The 22,326-nt window shown below is 43.1% G+C and overlaps 2 protein-coding genes across 9 annotated transcripts in view; one reads left to right on the top strand and one right to left on the bottom strand.

Moving 5' to 3' along the window:
* Positions 1–22,326, bottom strand: part of LOC144500789 (sorting nexin-11-like) — a 137,124-nt gene that overhangs the window by 86,649 nt on the left and 28,149 nt on the right. The window lies entirely within an intron of this gene.
* Positions 12,006–22,326, top strand: part of cbx1b (chromobox homolog 1b (HP1 beta homolog Drosophila)) — a 63,548-nt gene continuing 53,227 nt past the window's right edge. The window contains exon 1 of the mRNA XM_078224239.1: positions 12,006–12,022. The gene's annotated coding sequence lies outside the window, so the exon portion shown is untranslated. The remainder of the gene's footprint in view (positions 12,023–22,326) is intronic.

The following is a 22,326-nucleotide window of genomic DNA, read 5'->3' on the forward strand; positions in this document are numbered from 1 at the left end:
TGACCCTGGACGTACTGTGGCAATGCAGAGTTGCCTGTCACTACGCATTAGTTTGAAGGACCAACAGTCGGGGACTGTTCATTCAGGGTGAGGGAGACACCTTTTCCTGATGCATACTTCCAGCACAGGTCACTGCATGGTGATTCTGAGCAAGAGTCCAGGGGAGTTAGAAAGGCAAAAAGAGGTCACGAGATGTTCTCGGCAGGCAGGATTAAGGAGAATCCTAAGGCATTCTATTCATACGTTAGGAACAAAAGAGTTGTCAGGGAGAAAATCGGACCTCTCAGGGACAAAGGAGGGGAATTATGCTTAGAACCCAAGGGAATAGGGGAGATCCTAAATGAATACTTTGCATCGGTATTCAAGAAGGAGAGGAACGTGTTAACCGGGAGTGTCTCGGAGGGAGGTGTTGACCCGTAAGAGAAAATCGCCATTACAAGGGAGGAAGTGTTAGGTTTTTTAGGGAACATTAAAACTGACAAAGCCCCAAGGCCTGATGGCATCTATCCTAGACTGCTCAGGGAGACGAGAGATGAAATTGCTGGGCCTCTGACGGAAATCTTTGTCGCTTCTTTGGACACAGGTGAGGTCCCGGAGGATTGGAGGATAGCGAATGTGGTCCTGTTGTTTAAGAAGGGTAGCAGGGATAGCCCAGGAAATTATAGGCCGGTGAGCTTGACGTCCGTGGTAGGGAAGTTGTTGGAGAGGATTCTTAGAGACAGGATGTATGTGCATTTAGAATGGAACAATCTCATTAGTGACAGACAGCATGGTTTTGTAAGAGGGAGATCGTGCCTTACAAATTTGGTGGAGTTTTTGAGGAAGTGACAAAAACGGTTGACGAAGGAAGGGCCGTGGGTGTCATCTATATGGATTTCAGTAAGGCATTTGACAAAGTCCCACATGGCAGGTTGGTTAAAAAGGTTAAGGCTCATGGGATACAAGGAGAAGTGGCTAGATGGATGGTGAACTGGCTTGGCCATAGGAGACAGAGGGTAGCGGTCGAAGGGTCTTTTTCCGGCTGGAGGTCTGTGACCAGTGGTGTTCCGCAGGGCTCTGTACTGGGACCTCTGCTATTTGTGATATACATAAATGATTTGGAAGAAGGTGTAACTGGTGTTATCAGCAAGTTTGCGGATGACACGAAGATGGCTGGACTTGCGGATAGCGATGAGCATTGTCGGGCAATACAGCAGGATATAGATAGGCTGGGAAATTGGGCGGAGAGGTGGCAGATGGAATTTAATCCGGATAAATGCGAAGTGATGCATTTTGGAAGAAATAATGTAGGGAGGAGTTATACAATAAATGGCAGAGCCATCAAGAGTATAGAAACACAGAGGGACCTAGGTGTGCAAGTCCACAAATCCTTGAAGCTGGCAACACAGGTGGAGAAGGTGGTGAAGAAGGCATATGGTATGCTTGCCTTTATAGGACGGGGTATAGAGTATAAAAGCTGGAGTCTGATGTTGCAGCTGTATAGAACGCTGGTTAGGCCACATTTGGAGTACTGCGTCCAGTTCTGGTCGCCGCACTACCAGAAGGACGTGGAAGCATTGGAGAGAGTGCAGAGAAGGTTTACCAGGATGTTGCCTGGTATAGAGGGTCTTAGTTATGAGGAGAGATTGGGTAAACTTGGGTTGTTCTCCCTGGAAAGACGGAGAATGAGGGGAGACCTAATAGAGGTGTACAAGATTATGAAGGGGATAGATAGGGTGAACGGTGGGAAGCTTTTCCCAGATCAGAGGTGACGATCACGAGGGGTCACGGACTCAAGGTGAGAGGGGCGAAGTATAACTCAGATATTAGAGGGATGTTTTTTTACACAGAGGGTAGTGGGGGCCTGGAATGCGCTGCCAAGTAGGGTGGTGGAGGCAGACATGCTGACATTGTTTAAGACTTACCTGGATAGTCACATGAGCAGCCTGGGAATGGAGGGATACAAACGAATGGTCTAGTTCGACCAAGGAGCGGCACAGGCTTGGAGGGCCGAAGGGCCTGTTTCCTGTGCTGTACTGTTCTTTGTACTAGTCCCCCTTACTTAGCCCACACTGTCAGAGACCAAATGTAGCTTCCCTGCTGCTGTCACAACCAAGAAATGTTAAACTAGGACAGCATCCTTGTTCACCTTTAAACACTGTCGTTCTACAGCACCTTTCGTGACCTCAGGATATCCCAAAGTGCTTTACAGCCAATGGAGTACTTTTGCATGTGTAAACACTGCTATAATGTAGGAAATGCAGTAGACAATTTGCACACAACAAGCTCTCACAAACAGCAATGTTAACCTAACTCTTCAAAAAAATTAAGATAATCTGTTTTAGTGAAGCTAGTTGAGGAAAAATATTGGCCAGGACAGTGGAAGAATTCTCCAGCTCTTGTTCAAAACAGTGCTGTGGGTTCTTTTATGTTCACTGAAGAAGAGGCCTTGGTTTATGTCATCCAAAGACGGTACCCTTCACCAGTGTAGCGTCCTCTCAGTACCACACTCACGTCTCTGGAACCATTAGCACTCTATGATCAACTTACACTAATCAAATGTTCTGCAAAGTCTGACGCATTTATACAGAGAAGCCTCAGCTTTCTGTTAAAATTCTGACTTCTAATCAAACACATTTTAAAAATTCATTCAAGGGACATGGGTGTCGCTGGCTGGGCCAGCATTTATTGCCCATCCCTAGTTGCCCGAGGGCAGCTGAGCGTCAACCACATTGCTGTCGCTCTGGTGTCACATGTAGGCCAGACCAAATAAGGACAGCAGATTTCCTTCCCTAGAGAACATTAGTGAACCAGATGGGTTTTTCCGACAATCGACAATGATTTCATGGTCATTAGTAGATTCTTAATTCCAGATATTTTTTATTGAATTCAAATTCCACCATCTGCCCTGGCAGGATTCGAATCCGGATCCCCGGAACATTTGCTGAGTTTCTGGATTAATAGTCTAGCGATAATACCACTAGGCCATCATAATTGCTTTATGGTTTTTTTTGAAACAAAACAGGAAAAATGCCTTTAATCTGTTACCTAAATTAAATACTAGTATATCACAAGTTATGAGAATATTAAAGGATTTTGAGGGAAATAGAATGCTCCAGTAAGTTTTATAATCTGGACTTTATCCAAACACAGATTTAACCGATGGAATGAAAATCTCCTCTCAGTTGGCCACAAGTAGAATGGGATCATACAACAGAGGAGGAGGCCATTCGGCTCATGTGCCTGTGCTGTTTGGAAGAGCTCTCCAATCAGTTCCACTGCTCTGCTTTTGCCCCAGACGTGAAAATTATTTCTTTTCAATTATTTATCCTATTCCCTTCTGGAAGCTGCCACTGAATCTGTTTCCATCACCCTTTCAGGAAGTGCATTCCAGACCTCAACATTTGCATGGAGCAGTCCCAGGCTAGTTTGCATTGGACGTTATCTCACAGCACAGAAACTGTTCCTAATTTAGCAAACTCACCCCCTGGGATTTTACAGCCTCACTCGGGTGAGACCGGAAATTCCTGCCCAAAGTTAATGGAGATTTCCATTGTCGGACCCTCACTTGCGCCGATTCCGTGGCAGGCGAGGTGGTATGACTGGTGTCAGGAATGGAAGACAGTGCTTCAGATGAAGGTATACTGCTAAGAACAGTGCGAAGGAAACTTCACTGGATTGTATCTGAAACTGAAGCTGCTTCATTCTGCAGAAGGACACCTTTCACCTGATGACCTCAGAATTCATTCAAAAACGTGAAACTTTTTTTGGTTTGCTTAGCTAACCTCTGCTTCCGTTTTTTATTTTCCCAACTGCATTCCGTTCCACAGGGTTAATGGCAAGGGGATGATCCGACCCCAGGCCTCTCCCACTGCCTGTGAAATGGGCTGTAGTGGACCTGGCTGACTTTCTACAGGGGATGCTGCTCCAATTTTGCTTAGCAGTTTTGCAGACAGTGAAATCAAGTACTTGGATCTTGGTATTACTGTTACAGGACAGGTTCCAGAAATCTATCAGTCTGAGGAACAGGTGCAAGAGGCATAGAAAGGCCCTGCAACAACCTTGCTTTTTGTGAAAATATTATTTATCTTACTTCACTGCCCAGAAGATTTATATAGAGAATACTCTGCAGTCAGCTCCCCCTGATGGCTGAACAGGTAAATGCCTCAGCATGACATGGGGACTGAGTCAGCCCAAACCAAATGCCCAAGATTGTAACCCTGTTAAATAAACGATTTGCCCCAAAAGATTGAGCATTGCAACTAGGAGGACATTGAGAGGAAATTGTGAAAAAAAGTGTAACAGACAAGAATTCAGCATCCACATCATAGGGTATTTTCACTCCTGGCCCTCCTATCTTGACAGAAGCTATGAATAGACAAGGTTGGGGGGGGGCGGGGGGTGGGGTGATCACAGTCGCTCCTATATAACCTGAATGGAAGACTGCAAAGAATGCCTGCAGAGACCTATCCAGGATTGGTGTGTGATGACAATTTTATATTGAAATGTAGAACATATCTCCATCACTCGGCGTGATTTTCCCGCCCCGCTAATCGAGTAGCGTAACAGGGCAGGAAATGTCAGCAGGAAGCCAATAACGGCAATCGCGACTGGCAATCCGAGGTGGCGGGGTCTTACATTTATTTTGGGAAAATCACGCACTATGTTTCAGAACCTCCAAAGAAAGCTACAGAAATAGGGATTCTGTTTTCCTAATTGGGAGAGCATATCTCTCACAGAGATGTATTCCCCACTGCTGAACCCAACAACATGTGACCGTTGGGTACAATTTAGGGCCAAGCTGGGGTCCTGCTGAAGACCAATCAGCTGAATAAGTGTGGCCTATCGACATAAAATTATAAGATGATTCAGCATTGAAAACCATTCAGCCCATCATGCTTGTGCTAGACCTTTGAAAGCATTATCCAATTAATCCCACTCCTTTTTCTTCCATCGCCCTGTGAGTTTTTTCATTCAAGCGTTGCTCCAATTCTCTTTTGGAAATTACTACTGAATCTGCTTCCACCACCCTTTCAGGCAGCACATTCTAGGTCACAGTGACTCACTGCATTAAGAAATCCCTTCTCATAACCGGTGAGTTTTTTTTATCAATCATCTTAAATCAGTGTCCTCTAGTTGGTAACTCCTTACCGTATCAAAATCCTTCATAATCGCTACTAAAAAAGAAACCCATAATAAGGTGGAAACCCTTAATCCCAGTTTAATACCGTCTGCACTTATCTAGAGTCCTGCATCTCAAAGCATTAATAAGTATCCTACTGCTTGACCACCTAGGGACCATCTGAATTGTTCCAACATTGTTTTGCATATCTGTATGGAACTGAGCAGGAAGAATTCCACCCGCCTGTGTAGTCCAGATACTATTAATGAGCCAGACAGGCAATCAATCATAAATAAAGACAAAGGGTCAACCGGACTCAAAATGTCAGCTCTTTTCTCTCCTTACAGATGCTGCCAGACCTGATGAAATTTTCCAGCATTTTCTCTTTTGTAATCATAAATAGTGCCCTGGAGTACTTTAGTCTGCTTTGTAGATTCTTATAGCACTGAAGGCGGCCATTCAGCCATCACATTTGTGCCAGCTCTTTGGCAGAATTATCAAGTTAGGCCCACTCTCCAGTTTTTTTCCTGCAGCCCTGTAAACATTTCCAAAAACCTGCTCAGCTTTAAGTACCAAGATTACTGAGTCTACCACTTGCTGGGTCACAGTGGAGGCAACTCACCCCTAAACCTTCCCACCCCACCCATTCCAAAATGAATATAAGAACATAAGAACTCGGAGCAGGAGTAGGCCATCAAGCCTGCTCCGCCATTCAATAAGATCATGGCTGATCTTTTTGTGGACTCAGCTCCACTTACCCGCCCACTCACCATAACCCTTAATTCCTTTACTGTTCAAAAATTTATCTATCCTTGCCTTAAAAACATTCAATGAGGTAGCCTCAACTGCTTCACTGGGCAGGGAATTCCACAGATTCACAACCCTTTGTGTGAAGAAGTTCCTCCTCAACTCAGTCCTAAATCTGCTTCCCTTTATTTTGAGGCTATGCCCCCTAGTTCTAGTTTCACCCGCCAGTGGAAACAATTTCCCTGCTTCTATCTTATCTATTCCCTTCATAATCCTATATGTTTCTATAAGATCTCCCCTCATTCTTCTGAATTCCAATGAGTATAGCCCCAGTCTACTCAGTCTCTCCTCATAAGCCAATCCTCTCAACTTCGGAATCAACCAAGTGAATCTCCTCTGCACCCCCTCCAGTGCCAGTATATCCTTTCTCAAGTAAGGAGACCAAAACTGTACACAGTACTCCAAGTGTGGCCTCACTAGCACCTTATACAGCTGCAAAATAATCTCGCTGTTTTTAAACTCCATCCCTCTAGCAATGAAGGATAAAATTCCATTTGCCTTCTTAATTACCTGCTGCACCTGCAAATCAACCCCATGAGATTCCTGCACAAGGACACCCAGATCCCTCTGCACAGCAGCATGCTGCAATTTTTTACCATTTAAATAATAGTCCATTTTGCTGTTATTCCTACCAAAATGGATGACCTCACATTTACCAACATTGTACTCCATCTGAATATAGTCACTAGTTGGTCATGGCGAGAATGATTTAACAAGCAGTGGAAAAAAAATCTAGAGGATCATCTTTTCAGCAGCTTATTTGTCCATTTCAGACCACTTTCCTAAATCTCGGATCAACTGACATAATAGCATCCACACACATGCTACAATTAGGTTTCATTTGTGCCTTTCATGACCTCAGGATGTCCCAAAATACTTCACAACCAATGAAGTATTTTTGAGGTGCAGTCTTATTTTTTGTAAGGTCGGAAGTATAAATACAATGTAGGGGGCGGCACGGTGGTTAGCATTGCTGCCTCACAGAGCCAGGGACCCGGGTTCGATTCCCGGCTTAGGTCACTGTCTGTGTGGAGTTTGCATGGGTTTCCTCCGGGTGCTTCAGTTTCCTCCCACAATCTGAAAGCGTGGTGGTTAGGTGCATTGGCCATGCTAAATTCTCCCTCAGTCGGGAGTGTGGCGACTAGGGGATTTTCACAGTAACTGCATTGCAGTGTTAATGTAAGCCTACTTGTGACACTAATAAATAAACTTTAAGCTTAAAGTGCAGCAGGCAATTCATGCACAGTAAGATCCCACAAACAACAATGTGATTATAACCAGATCTTTTTTTTAAAAAGTGCTGTTGGTTGAGGGATAAACAATGGTCTGGACATGGGAGAGAATTCCCCTGCACTACTCTGAAATGGTGTTAACAGAGATTCAATATCCACCTGAAAGGGTAGATGGGGTCTTGGTGTAATGTCTTAAGGATGGTGCCTCCAACTCCCTCAGCATTGCAGTGAAGTAAAGCCTCTTGGTTAAAGTAGCGACCACACCTCTAGAATCGCACCTTAGGAAGGGTCAGGAAAAAAGAGTGATGAAATAAAAAAATAAAAAGACAGTTGCTTCAAAGCCACAGCCGTGTTGGTTGCAGATCATTGGTGCAGATCCACACAGAGTGTTTGCCAACTTACTTTATGTTATTGTAAACACAGGTCATTATTTGTCAGAGGCTGGCACTTTCTCATAGCAACTGGAAATGTTTCACAGGATCCTTAAAAGATGGAAGGTGCTTAAAATCTTGTTGTTGAGTTGTTGTCTGGAACGGAAAAGCTGTTTTAAAAGAAGGCTGATGTTGTTCACTATGAGGCAAGGGTGCTGCAGCTGGGATTCATTTCAGACAGTCTGGCTTTCAAGTGGGTTGTCTGGAAAGTCCAATTGTAAACTTCTTACTGAAAGTTGAGTTCTTCAATAAGAGTTTCCCCCCTCCCTTTCTCCACTTACCTCCAGACTCTATTATGTGGAGGGATAAGCTATTAGAGACATCAGTTTTATGGAGCGATGAGAGTTGTTCCCCTTAAAGCAACAGAATTTAAAGAAAGATTTAAAAGAGGTGTTCAAAATTATGAGTGGCTTCGATGAGAATAAGTGGCAAGAAACTGTTTCCACTGACAGAAGGGTCAGTAACTAGAGGGTACACATTTCATAAAGATTGGTGAAAGAACCAGAAGGGAATTGGGGAAGACTTTATTTAAAAACTTGGTAAATTATAATGATCTGGAATTCAATGCCTTAAAGGGGGTGGAGGGGGGGGGGGGGTGGTGTGGAAGCAGATTGAATAGCACTTTTCAAACTGGGAACTGGATATATAATTAACAAGGAAAAAATTGCAGAGCTATGAAGAAGGGTCAGGGAGTAGGACGATTTGTATAGTTCTTCAAAGCACAGGCACAATAGGCAAAATGGTCTCTTGTGTTGTGCATTTCTGTGATTCTATTAGGATTAATGAAAACCTGCAACAGCTTGCACTTAGAGAACATCTTTAGCATTGTCAAATATCCCAAGATGTTGCACACGAATGTTATCAAACAAAATTTGGCAAACTACAGGAGGAGATGTCAAGACAGGTAGCCAAACAATTGGTCAAAGGAGCACCTTAAAGGAGGAGAAAGGAGAGAGCAGCTTGCAAATTAGCTGCCATGTTTTCTACAACGGTGACTGCATTTCAAAAGTATTTACATACAAAAGAGGAGAAGTAGGCCATTTGGCCCCTCAAGTCTGCGCCGCCATTCAATAAGATCATGGCTGTTCTGTTTGTATTTCAATTTCCACATTTCCATCTACCCGACATAACCTTTGATTCCCTGGCCTAAAAAGAATCTACCTACCTCTGCCTTAAAAATATTCAATGATCACTCTTCCAAAGTTGTACATCCCTCAGCGAGAGAAAAATAGTCTTATAAGGGTGACCCCTAATTTTAATACAGTGCCTCTTAGTTTTGGACTCATTCACAAGAAGAAATATCCTTTCCACATCCAGATTGTCAAGATCAGTGAGAATTTTGTATACTTCAATCAAGTTACCCAGTCACTCCAGTGGAAACAAGCCTAGCCTGTCTAACCTTTCCTCATAAGATAACTCGCTCATTCCAAGTATCAATCTAGTAAAACTCCTCTGAACCACCTCCAACGCATTTACATCCATCCTTAAATAAGGAGACCAAAACAAGATGCCTGTTACCATGCTATAAACCTCTATGACTCAATGTGGTCTTAATAGGCCCTGCATAATTGAAGCATGATGTGGAGATGCCAGCGTTGGACTGGGGTAAACACAGTAAGAAGTCTCACAACACCAGGTTAAAGTCCAACAGGTTTATTTGGTAGCACAAGCCACTAGCTTTCGGAGCGCTGCCCCTTCATCAGGTAAGTGGGAGTTCTGTTCACAAACAGGGCATATAAAGACACTCCCACTTAACTGAAGCATATCATGGTTAACCAATCTATTAGTCTTTGAAGGACTAACATGTGCTGTGGATGAAGAGGAACCTTTGATAGGAACATATAAACCTGTAAACTTGTATTTCCAGAAGGCAAAAGATAAGCTGCCACACCAAAGGCTGTTGCGGAAAATAAAAGCTCATGGTGTAGAGGTTAACATATTAAGAGGGATAGAAGATTGGCTGGCAGAAAACAGAAAGTATGCATAAATGGGGTCTGCGCTGGAGTCTCAACTTTTTACAAGTTACGTCACTAATTTAGAAAGGGGAGTGAAGGCATGGTAGCTAAATCTGCAGATGACACAAAGATCAGTAGGAAAGTATGTTACGAAGAAATAAGAACTTAGCAGGTGGATATGGATAGGTTGAGCGAGTGCCCAGTTATAATGTCCTTAATGACCAACTCCCACGACAGACGTCAAGCTAACTGGTTTCTTGTTTTCTGCCTCGCTCCCTTCTTGGGTTATAATTGCTACTTTCCAGATTCTAACAAATTTTAAAAAATTAAGTCCAACACATCTACTACCTCCTGAGCCACCTCTTCTTGGACCCTAGGTTAAAATCCATCCGGACCCGGAGAGTTATCAGCCTGCAGCTCCAGCAGTTTGCTCAGCACCCCTTCATGTGATTATAATTTCACCAAGTTTCTCTAACCCTTCCATCTCCTAATTTATGTATATTACTGGAATGTTTCATGTATCCTCTATAGTGAATTCAGAAGCAAAATATTTGACCATTTCATCCGTCATTTCCTTATTATCTACTATTAATTCAACATTCTCACTCTCTAGAGGACCATCACACACTTTACTTCCTTTTTTCACTTTTAAATACCTGTAGAAACTCTAGCTCTCCATTTTTATAATTCTAGCTAACTTCCTCTCATACTGTAATTTCTTTCTCCTGATTAACCTCTGTCATTCTCTGTCATTCTTTATACTCTGACCAATTATCTAACTTGCCATTTACCTTTTTGCAGTTATATGCTTTTTCCTTAAGTTTGATGTTTTCACTAACTTCATTAATTAACCACAGATGGTGGGTCCTCTCTTTAGATTTTTTCTTTCTCACAGGAATGTACTTATTCAGAGCGTTCGGAAATATCTGCTTAAATGTCTACCACTACTGCTCTATTGATCTATTCCCTGGCCTAATATCCCAGTTCACTTCAGCTAACTTGGCTTTCAAGCCCACACAGTTGCCCTTATAAATTTTAAAAACTAGTCTTAGACCCACTCCTTTCCCTTTCAAACTGGATATAAAATTCAATCATATTGTTATCACTGCTATCTAGGGGTGTCATTAATTAACCATTAAGACAAACAGCACGGAAACAAGCCCTTCAGCCCAACATGTCCTTGCTAACCAGGTTTCCTAAACTGAACTAGTCCCATTTGCCTGCATTTGGCCCATATTCCCCTAAACCTTTCCCATCCTGCCACATTGTACAATATCAAGTCTAATATAGCCTGCTCTCTGGTTAATTTCTTAGAGCGTCACATTCTGGAACCATCTCATTGGATGTAAACCATATTGGGACTTCCTATGTTGGTCAATGGCAATACATAAATGCATTTTTTTCTTTCTCACACACTTCTGGGTGCTAGTTACAGATTAGTAATTGGCAGATATTCACCTGGGGCCACTGGACACTGGGAGAAAAGTGGGGGGGGAATAGTTTATTGCTTTGAATCTGACGACTGGACACATGGGGCTTAAATTCCTGGGGCCAGTGACAGTATGGACTGGGTAAATTGTCCATGTAAACCTTACTGAATTTGGAAAATTCGTCATTAGTGTTTCAGCCAGCTGTGGGATGCTAATGCCAAAGTACCTTTATATAAAATAGAAACATTCAGATTCCTTTGTCTTTCACATGTGGCTGAAAGGCTTTTAATCAGAGTCACTGGTTTACAGAAACAGGATAAATTCAAATTTGTATTTTTATTACACAGGATTCCAGGATTTTTTAAATTGGGATTCTGGGGTGAGCTTTACATTATTCCATGAACATTTAAAACCAATGGTCTTGCTTCTGATGAAATGTCTTCACCCAAATCATTAACCTGCTTTTTGTTTTCAGATCTGATGTGCATTTTCTGCATTATTTTGTTATTCCTGATTCCCAGCATTTGCAGTTCCTTTACAATTGATTTCCTTGTTGCCAATTATCGAACCTTAACTCTTTTATTGACGTTAATTTTGCTCCTGTTACAGATTTCTCTTAAAATGTAAAATGCTTGGGGTTTCCTCTCTCCATGTTTTATAAAATAAATGATTTCAGGTTGTGGCTGAATGTTGTAGATTAAGGCTGAATATCCCATGGCTGCATCTTTACAGTTTCCCACCTTCATACTCCATTCTAAAAATGAACTGCCTTGTCTTAGTGTTTTCTTTTGTATAATCGCACATGAACACTATCGCCACCCCCCCACAACCACATGACCATCGATTGCCCATCCCCCCTTCCAAATCCTTGGGCAAAAAGCCAGGAATCCTAATCTCCATGACAACTGCGTCAAGTACAGAGTACACAGCGAAAGGAATTCACCTACTGCTAAACATCACTGCCAGTTTGACAACTAAAGCAGCTTCCTGTCGACTGTGCACTGTAGGAAGAAAGTATCGGTGGCATTCCACGCACATGTTCTGTAAACAGGGATTAAACGCAGAGGTAAGCCCTAATTCTACCCTCTTGATAGCTTGCATGAGGAAACTGGGTTCCACGGGTAAGACGACGCATGTGTACTGTGTGTGTGGAGTCACCAAGTCGTTGCTTTTGACAGTCGCTCTCCTGTTGATAGCATTTTTATTCCCGAGTCAGAATGTGGGTTCAAGCCCCAATCAAAGACTTGAGCACAAAATCTCAGACTGTTCACGCAGTACTAGGGCTGTTCTCTCTGGAGCGGAGGAGACTGAGGGGAGACTTAATAGAGGTTTATAAAATGATGAAGGGGATAGATAAAGTGAATGTTCAAAGACTATTTCCTCGGGTGGATGGAGCTATTACAAGGGGGCATAACTATAGGATTCATGGTGGGAGATATAGGAAGGATATCAGAGGTAGGTTCTTTACTCAGAGAGTGGTTGGGGTGTGGAATGGACTGCCTGCAGTGATAGTGGAGTCAGACACTTTAGGAACATTTAAGCGGTTATTGGATAGGCACATGGAGCACACCAGGATGATAGGGAGTGGGATAGCTTGATCTTGGTTTCAGATAAAGCTCGGCACAACATCGTGGGCCGAAGGGCCTGTTCTGTGCTGTACTGTTCTATGTTCTACTGAGGGAGTGCTGCACTGTTGGAGGGCCTAGTCTTCAGGTTAGTTGCAAACCCGAAGCCCATTCATATGGATGTTAAACGTCCTTTGCACAATTCAAAAAAGTACAGCCATCCCCATCAACCATTCTCAGCAAAATACAAAAAACATGGCCCTTCACATAACTGCCGCATGGGAGATCTTGCTGTGCACAAAATGGCTGCCTATTGTCTACATAACAGGTGACTGCATTTTACAATAATTATATGTACCTGAAGTGCTTAAAGACAGTCCAGACAACAGCTGTCACAGGCTCAGGGGTAGCATGGCTAGCAGTTACCAACCCTCCAGGCTTGAGCTGGAGTCAATTAAGTGCTGAACGTAAGTTAAATAACCCAGGAGAAAACTTATTTAGGCATTAAAATACACATTGTGTATATTAACATTTTATAGAATAAAGAACAGTACAGGCCCTTCAGCCCACGATGTTGTGCCGAGCTTTGTCCGAAACCAAGATCAAGCTATCCCACTCCCTATCATTCTAGTGTGCTCCATGTGCCTATCCAATAACCACTTGAAAGTTCCTAAAGTGTCCGACTCCACTATCACAGCAGGCAGTCCATTCCACACCCCAACCACTCTCTGAGTAAAGAACCTGCCTCGGACATCCCTCCTATATCTCCCACCATGAACCCTATAGTTATGCCCCCTAGTAACAGCTACATCCACCCGAGGAAATGGTCTCTGAACGTCCACTCTATCTATCCCCCACATCATCTTATAAACCTCTATTAAGTCGCCTCTCAACCTCCTCCGCTCTAAAGATAAAAGCCCTAGCTCCCTCAACCTTTCCTCATAAGACCTACCCTCCAAACCAGGCAGCATCCTGGTAAATCTCCACTGCACTCTTTCCAGCGCTTCCACATCCTTCTTATAGTGAGGTGACCAGAACTGCACACAATATTCCAAATGTGGTCTCACCAAGGTCCTGTACAGTTGCAGCATAACCCCACGGCTCTTAAACTCAAACCCCCTGTTAATAAACGCTAACACACTATAGGCCTTCTTCACGGCTCTATCCACTTGAGTGGCAACCTTCAGAGATCTGTGGATATGAACCCCAAGATATCTCTGTTCCTCCACATTCCTCAGAACCCTACCTTTGACCCTGTAATCCGCATTCAAATTTGTCCTACCAAAATGAATCACCTCGCACTTATTTTCTGACCATTGTGTTCATTAGTTACAAAAATATTGGAAATGGGGCAAAGATAAAGGTAGTTTTACTGACAGGGGAGGATATCATTATTTCAGAGTGTAGGCATTGCTGGCCAGGTCAGCATTTTTATTGCCCATCCCTAATTGCCCTCGAGGAGATGGTGGTGAGTTGCCTTCTTGAATCACTGGAGTCCATGTGGTGTAGGTACATCCGCAATGCTGTTTGGGAAGGTGTTCCAGGATTTTGACCCAGCAACATTGAGGAACAACAATATATTTCCAGGTCAGGATGGCGAGTGACTTGGAAAAGAACTTGCAGGTGGTGGCGTTCCCATCAATCCGCTGCCCTTGTCCGCAAGTCGAGGCTGCACCGCCTGACATGTTCACCGACAGTAATCTGAACTTTGATGCCCGTGGAAGACTCCTGCAAGCCTGCCAACCGCTGCAAACCGAGCCTGCACCGCCTGACACGTTCACCCACGCTTCCCTGAACATTGCTGCCCGTGGAAGAGAACTGCAACAGTGGCAGAGGCTGCGGGTTTGGAAGATGCTGTTGAAAGAGCCTAAGTGAGTTGCTGCAGAGCATGTTGTAAATGGTACACGTTGCTGTCACTGTGTGGCAGTGGTGGAGGGAGAGGATATTGGAGGTGGTGAATGGGGTATAAATCAAGGGGGCTACTTTGTCCTGGATGGTGTCGAGCTTCTTGAGTGTTGTTGGAGCTGCACTTATCCAGGCAAGTGGAGAGAATTCCATCACACTCCTGACTTGTGCTTTGTTGATGGTGGACAGGGTTTGGGGAGTTAGGATGAGTTACTTGCTGCAGAATTTCCAGCCTCTGACATGCTCCTGCAGCCACAGTATTTATATGGCTGATTCCCACCCCTACATATAAATTAGAAGTAGGTGTGGGCCACTTGCCTATTTTCCACATTGTGAGGTAGATGCCAGTGTTGTAGCTGTACTGGAACAGCTTGGCTAAGGGTGTAGCTACTTCTGGAGCAAAAGTCTTCAGTACCATTTCCAGAATACTGTCAGGGTCCATAGCCTTTTCAGTATCCAGTGACTTGAGCAGTTTCTTGATATCATGTGGAGTGAATCAAATTGGCTGAAGACTGATATCTGTGATGCTGGGGACCTCTGGAAGAGGTTGAACTGTATAATCTATCCCATTTAGCACGATGGTGGTGCCACATCACACATTGGTGGGTATCCTCAATGGGAAGATGGGACTTTGTCTCCACAAGGTTTATAAAATCTTGCCAAGGCCGTCCCCACACCCCCACTTCTTGCCTTCAAACAACCGCACAACCTCAAACAGACCATTGTCCGCAGCAAACTACCCAACCTTCAGGAGAACAGTGACCACGACACCACACAACCCTGCCACAGCAACCTCTGCAAGACGTGCCGGATCATCGACACAGATGCCATCATCTCACGTGAGAACACCATCCACCAGGTACACAATACATACACTTGCAACTCGGCCAACGTTGTCTACCTGATACGCTGCAGGAAAGGATGTCCTGAGGCATGGTACATTGGGGAGACCATGCAGACGCTACAACAACGGATGAATGAACACTGCTCGATAATCACCAGGCAAGACTGTTCTCTTCCTGTTGGGGAACACTTCAGCGGTCACGGGCATTCGGCCTCTGATCTTCGGGTAAGCGTTCTCCAATGCGGCCTTCACAACACACGACAACGCAGAATCGCTGAGCAGAGACTGATAGCCAAGTACCGCACACACGAGGACGGCCTCAACTGGGATGTTGGGTTCATGTCACACTATCTGTAAGCCCCACGACTTGCCTGGGCTTGCAAAATCTCACTAACTGTCCTGGCTGGAGACAATACACATCTCTTTAACCTGTGCTTAACCCTCTCTCCACTCACATTGTCTGTACCTTTAAGACTTGATTACCTGTAAAAACTCGCATTCCAACCATTATTTTGTAAATTGAGTTTGTGTCTTTATATGTCTGTTTGTGAACTGAAACCCCACTCACCTAATGAAGGAGCAGCACTCTGAAAGCTAGTGGCTTGTGCTACCAAATAAACCTGTTGGACTTTAATCTGGTGTTGTGAGACTTCTTACCTCTGGAAGAGGCAGAGATGGATCATCCACTCAGCATTTCTGGATGAAGGTTGTTGCGAATGCTTCAACCTTATCTTTTGCACTGATGTGCTGGGCTCCCCATCATTGAGATGGGGAATTTGTGGAGGCTGCTCCTCCTGTTAGTTGTTTAATTGTCCACCACCATTCACAATTGGATGTGGCAGGACTGCAGAGCTTAGATCTGATCTGTTGGTTATGAGTTTGCTTAGCTCTCTCTCTCACTGCTTATGTTGTTTGGAGTGCAAGTAGTCAATGTGTAGCTTCACCAGGTTGGCACTTGATTTTTAGGCATGCCCAGTGCTGCTCATCGTAAGCTTCATGCACACTTCATTAAACCAGGTTTGATTCCCAGACTCATAGTAATGGTAGAGGTTACAGGTTGTGGTTGTATAGAATTCAGCTACTGCTGCTAATGACCCAAAATGCCTTATGGATGCTCAGTACTGAACTGTATAATCTATCCCATTTAGCACGATGGTGGTGCCACATAACACGTTGGAGGGTATTCTCAAATGGGAAGATGGGCCTTTGTCTCCACAAGATTTACAAAATCTTGCAAAAATTTCAATTAAGCTTTTCAAAGGTTTGTTCATATATGGTAGATCTCATAATAACAACTGCTGGCCATCAATTATGACCAAGTACATGTAACCCTCAAATGGACCAGCTAAATCTACATGTTATCACTGTCATAGTATTTTAGACCACTCCCAAAAGGTGTAAAGGAGGCAACAGTGGTGTTTTTCTTATTTGATCACAGGGTTGACACTCTCCCACTTTTTCTTCAATCTGAGTGAGCATCCAGACCTGCCACCTAAAATAACTATGTACTAATTTCTTCATCTGGACTATACCAGAATGTTTCATGTAGTTGTTCAAGAACTCTTCCACACAGACTAGGAGGAATGATCACTCGGATTCCCCACAATGGGCACCCACCTTGGACGGTCAACTCAAGCTTTCTTGACACATATGGTTTCCAATCAGGATATGAACAATGTGTCCCAGCTATCGTTCCTTTCAATACCACATCCATCACCTTCCCCCTCGCGGGATCATTTCTGGTATGTCTCTGAACTTGAGAAGCTGTCATAGACAAATGATCTACCAGTGAAAAATAAAGAATAATTAGCAAAACTAACTGGTGGCATCTGTAGGTAAAGGTAAGCATGATAATGCATCAGCACAGCACTCTGATTGCTGATACTTCATATCGTAGGAGTGTGCAGATAAGTTCGGTAACCATATTTGCAATCGGTAGCAGCTATACGTCTCAAAAATAGTACTTAAGTTTCGATGATGAGTCAATAATGTGAAATAACGACCATATAAATAATGATGAAACCTTTGTATGGCAAAAATTATACTCAATGCTTCTTTTTCTAGCTAAGCAGAAGAGTTAGATTCAACACTAGTCAGAGTATACGAAGAAAAAGCTATTGGTCGTTCCTCTCACAAAGGCCCAATATGTGAAACTCTGCCCCAACTCCGTAAGGTGAAGTGTCACAAGCAAGCAATTATGGTAGCTTCGGATTAAAATGAACCAATACTTCAGACATTTGCACAGCATCTTTGACATCCTTGTATGCTTTCTCACATTCTGCTGTCCAGTCCCATGACTGTTTCACACACAGCTACATTCTTGAAACCATTGCATAATTTACTAAGTTAGGAATAAACTTGTCACAATTATTTAATAATCCTAGAAAAGACTTCAAATGTGCACATTTATCAGACATGGTGCTTCTAAAGTAGTGTCTATCTTTTTTGATGTTTTATGTTGGCCTTTACTATCAATAACGTGACCCAAATACTGGACTAATGTCTGGAAAAAGTCACACTTTTCTTTCTTGAAGCACAGAGCATGTGCTTGAAGACATTCCAATGTTGCTTCTAAATTATTCAAGTTTTGTTGTTCACTAGACCCTGTAATGTGAATATCATCCAGGTAACATTGCACACCAGAGAAACAACTTAAAATCTGATCCATCAATCCTTGGGTTAGGACTGCTGTGCATGTTATTCCAAAAGGCAATTTTTTATAAAGAAAGAGACCTTTGTAAGTAACGATGGTAAGCAATGGTTCAGATTCAGTGACTATGTTCATCTGTAAAAGCTTGTGAAAGGTCAATCTTGCTGAATTTCTGCCCACCTGATAAGCCAGCAAGCAAATCTTCAATTAAAGTAAGTAAATATTGATCAGCACATAAACCTGGATTTATGGTTGTTTCAAAATCACCACAAATACAAACTGAATGATCTGGTTTCATGAGAGGTACAATGGGGGTAGCTCAGTCACTCATTGTAACTGGCTCTAACAACCAATGTTAACAAGTTGTACAATTCTTCTTTGACTTGGGACAAATTGTATTGGCAATGCTCTTACTTTGAGACTTTTTGGTTGACTATTAGGCTTCATCTTCAGTTTCACTTGAACTCCCTTTATTAAGCCAAGTATCTCTTCGAATTCACTCTTGTATTTATCCAGAAAGTACTGTAGATCTATTTTGACATTGACCTATCTGTTGACAGCACTCCAGATAAGCTTTATCTTCTCCAAACATGATCTCTAAAATGGAACTGGAGCCTTACTACGGACCACATGGAAATGCAACTTCGCTGTTTCTCCACTCATCTCTACACTGACCATGATGTAATCTTTTAACAGCACTATCTGTTCCATGATTGGCCCAGATGGGGTACCCGGACGAGCACTCAGATCCTGCGCGGATCCTGGCGGGGGTATTCGCAGACATCTTCAACCTCTCTTCGCAACAATCTGAGGTCCCTATCTGCTTCAAGAAGATGACCATCATCCCGGTGCCAAAGAAAAGCCAAGCAGCGTGCCTTCATGACTATTGTCCAGTGGCTCTGACATCATCATTATGAAGTGCTTCAAAAGATTACTCATGGCACGAATCAATTCCGGCCTCCCGGATTGCCTGGATCCACTACAGTTCACCTACCGCCATAACAGGTCCACAGTAGACACCATTTCCCTGGCCCTGCACTCAACCCTGGAACACCTAGATGACAAAGACATCTCTGTCAGACTCCTATTTAATCGACTGCAGCTCTGCCTTCAACACCATTATTCCTATGAAACTCATCTCCAAATTCCGTGGTCTGGGGCTCGGCTCCTCCCTCTGCGACTGGATCCTGAACTTCCTAACCCATAATCAGTAAGGATAGGCAACAACACCTCCTCCACGATCATCCTCAACACTGGTGCTCCACAAGGCTGTGTCCTTAGCTCCTTACTAAACTCCTTATACACCTATGACTGTGTGGCCAAATTCCCCTCCAATTCGATTTTCAAGTTTGCTGATGACACCACCATAATGGATCGGATCTCAAACAATGATGAGACAGAATACAGAAAAGAGATAGAGAATTTGATGAACTGGTGCGGCAATAATAATCTCTCCCTTAATGTCAACAAAACGAAGGAGATAGTCATCGACTTCAGGAAGCGTAGTGGAGAACATGCCCCTGTCTACATCAATGGGGACAAAGTAGAAATGTTCGAGAGCTTCAAATTTTTACGATCCAGATCACCAGCAACCTATCCTGGATCCCCCCCCATGCAGACGCTATAGTTACGAAAGCCCACCAATGCCTCTACTTTCTCAGAAGACTAAGGAAATGTGGCATGTCCACTACGACTCTCACCAACTTTACAGATGCACCATAGAAAGCATTCTTTCTGGTTGTATCACAGCTTGGTATGGCTCCTGCTCTGTCTAAGACCGCAGGAAACTACAAAGGGTCGTGAACGAAGCCCAGTCCATCACTCAAACCAGCCTCCCACCCATTCACTGTCGACACTTCCCGCTGCCTCAGAAAAGCAGCCAGCATAATTAAGGGCCCCACGCACCCCAGACATTCTCTCTTCCATCGGGAAACAGGTACAAAAGTCTGAGGTCACATACCAACCGACTCAAGAACAGCTTCTTCCCTGCTGCTGTCAGACTTTTGAATGGACCTACCTCGCATTAAGTTGATCTTTCTCTACATCCTAGCTATGACTAACACTACATTCTGCACTCTCTCCTTTCCCTCTCAATCAATGGTATGCTTTGTCTGTACAGCGCGCAAGAAACAATACTTTTCACTGTATATTCATACATGTGACAATAATAAATCAAATCAAATCAGTATGTCCTTAAAAATCATATCAGCTGGTTTTAAAAGAAGATGTTGATATTTAGTCTCAGGAATTAAAGATACAGCAGCACCAAATTCATCTCCATCCTAATGTATTGTCCACTTTACTTCGGAATAACCCAGAATCGATGTGATTCATTCTGTATGGATAATACAGTTAGAACTCTTCATCATATTTATGGAGATTTTCTTCTTCACAGTTGTAATTCTTTTCTTCCATATTGTAAATTCTCTTTGTAGAATGAAACTTGTTCTTCTTCTTGAAGGTACCCAGATTCTTCTTCTGAATATTCTTCTCAGGGGAAGCTGGTCTAGCTCGATAAGCTTTTGCGATGTGACCCATTTTGACACAATTCTTGCATTGACTTTCCTTTTTCACTCGCTAAATGGCCTAAATGGAATGGTGCATCCGAGACATGTTTGTTGCTGTTTTGACTTCTTATAGGCAGTTACTAACTTGTGGATCTTCATTTCCGTGCCAGTTAGTTAGACTCGATGGGCCAAAGGGCCTTTTCTGCACTGTATGATTCTATGAAATTGTGAAGCCTCTTTAACAGCCAGTTCCATCGACACTGCAATTTCTTCTGCTGTCTTTAAAGTCAAAACATGTTCAGTAAGCAATCATCTTTGGATAACCTCATTATGGAGATCACAAACTAGACGATCTTGAAGAGAATCGTCTGACTCGCAAAACTCAATGGTGTGCCAGCCTTTTTAAAGTTGCCACAAACTAAGCAATGCTTTCGCCCTCCACTTGATTCCTTCAGTGGAACCTGAACCATTCCACGATGATCAGGGTCTTTGGAGAGTAATGCTCTTCAAGGATCTGTGTTAAGTCATCGTAAGTTTTGGTTCCTGGTTTTGCTGGATGAACCAAGTTCCGGAACAAATTGAAAGTTTTCCTTCCTATTTTATTGAGAAAAACTGGTACGAGCAACTTATCTGCACTTTTATTTGCTTGTACAAAGTATTGAAAACACTCTGCTTAGGAACTCCATAATTAATTTTCTTAATCGAAAGGGCCCATGGATCCTAACTGACCCACCTTTCTCTTGCAGGCACCAGCAACTCAAGACTGTTCAGTATATTTTTTTACTGTCTTCCCGATACTCCCCTTTTTACATGGAGACCGTTAATTTGATATATTTTTCTAAATGGCCCCAGCCGTTCAGTAGATCATCCCTTCTTTTCAAATATGCCAGATACTGCCTGGAATCTCACCTTGATCAGAAAAAAACCTCTTTTAAAATTACACAGAGAACTTTTTTCTTACTTGGTCTTCCTGCACTGGCTCTTCAATCTCTAATCCTGTTATTTATTCTCCTCAGCCTTCTAATATTCAAAGTGTGAGGACCCACAATTTTTTTTCCTTCTACTTAGAATCTTTTCTCAATGTTCTTAACGAAACAAAATCCTGCCTCGTCACTAATTTTCCTTCTGTGTAATGTCCTAACTATGTTAGGGATTGTGGGTTTTAAATAAAAAGAAAAGCTGTGGTGTGCGCACCTAGATTCAAACTAACAACAGTGGATTTATGTCTTAGCTGGACAGAGTACAAAATGAAAGTAAAATTGCAGCCTCTGCAAACACCTTAATGACATCACCATCAAATCATGTGATCCGCACTTAAAGCAACTCACAACCCTTTTAAATATATAATAGACTTTGCAGAGTTAAAAGGGCTTGGTTTGCTGTTGTCATTTCTGGTTCCTAGGTCAATGCCCAGTTCTCCATCCAGTTTCATTCTTTTTAGAGTTTTTAGTGGTTTGACACAACTGAGTGGTTTGCTGGGCTATTTCAGTGGGCAGTTAAGAGTCAACCACATTGCTGTGGGTCACATACAGACCAGACCAGACAAGGATGGCAGATTGCTTTCCCTTAATGACATTAGTGAACCAGATGAATTTTACAACAATTGACAATGGCTTCATGGCCACTATTATCACGATTAGCTTTTTATTCCAGATTTATTAACTTAATTTAAATTCCACAAGCTACCTTGGTGGGATTCAAACCCATGCCCCCACAGCATTAGCCTGGGCCTCTGGATTACTAGTCTGGTGACATTACCACGATACCACAGCCTCTCCAGTTGGAAGATGGGTGGTCATCTAATGAACTAGGAGTTGGCAATCCAAAACATAGCTGTGTGTCTGCCTATTCTTCACTTGGTACACAATCACAAATATTAGACCAAGCCGGTCAAAGAAA

The sequence above is a fragment of the Mustelus asterias genome, chromosome 11 (genome assembly GCF_964213995.1).
Source record: "Mustelus asterias chromosome 11, sMusAst1.hap1.1, whole genome shotgun sequence".
Lineage (NCBI taxonomy): Eukaryota > Metazoa > Chordata > Chondrichthyes > Carcharhiniformes > Triakidae > Mustelus > Mustelus asterias.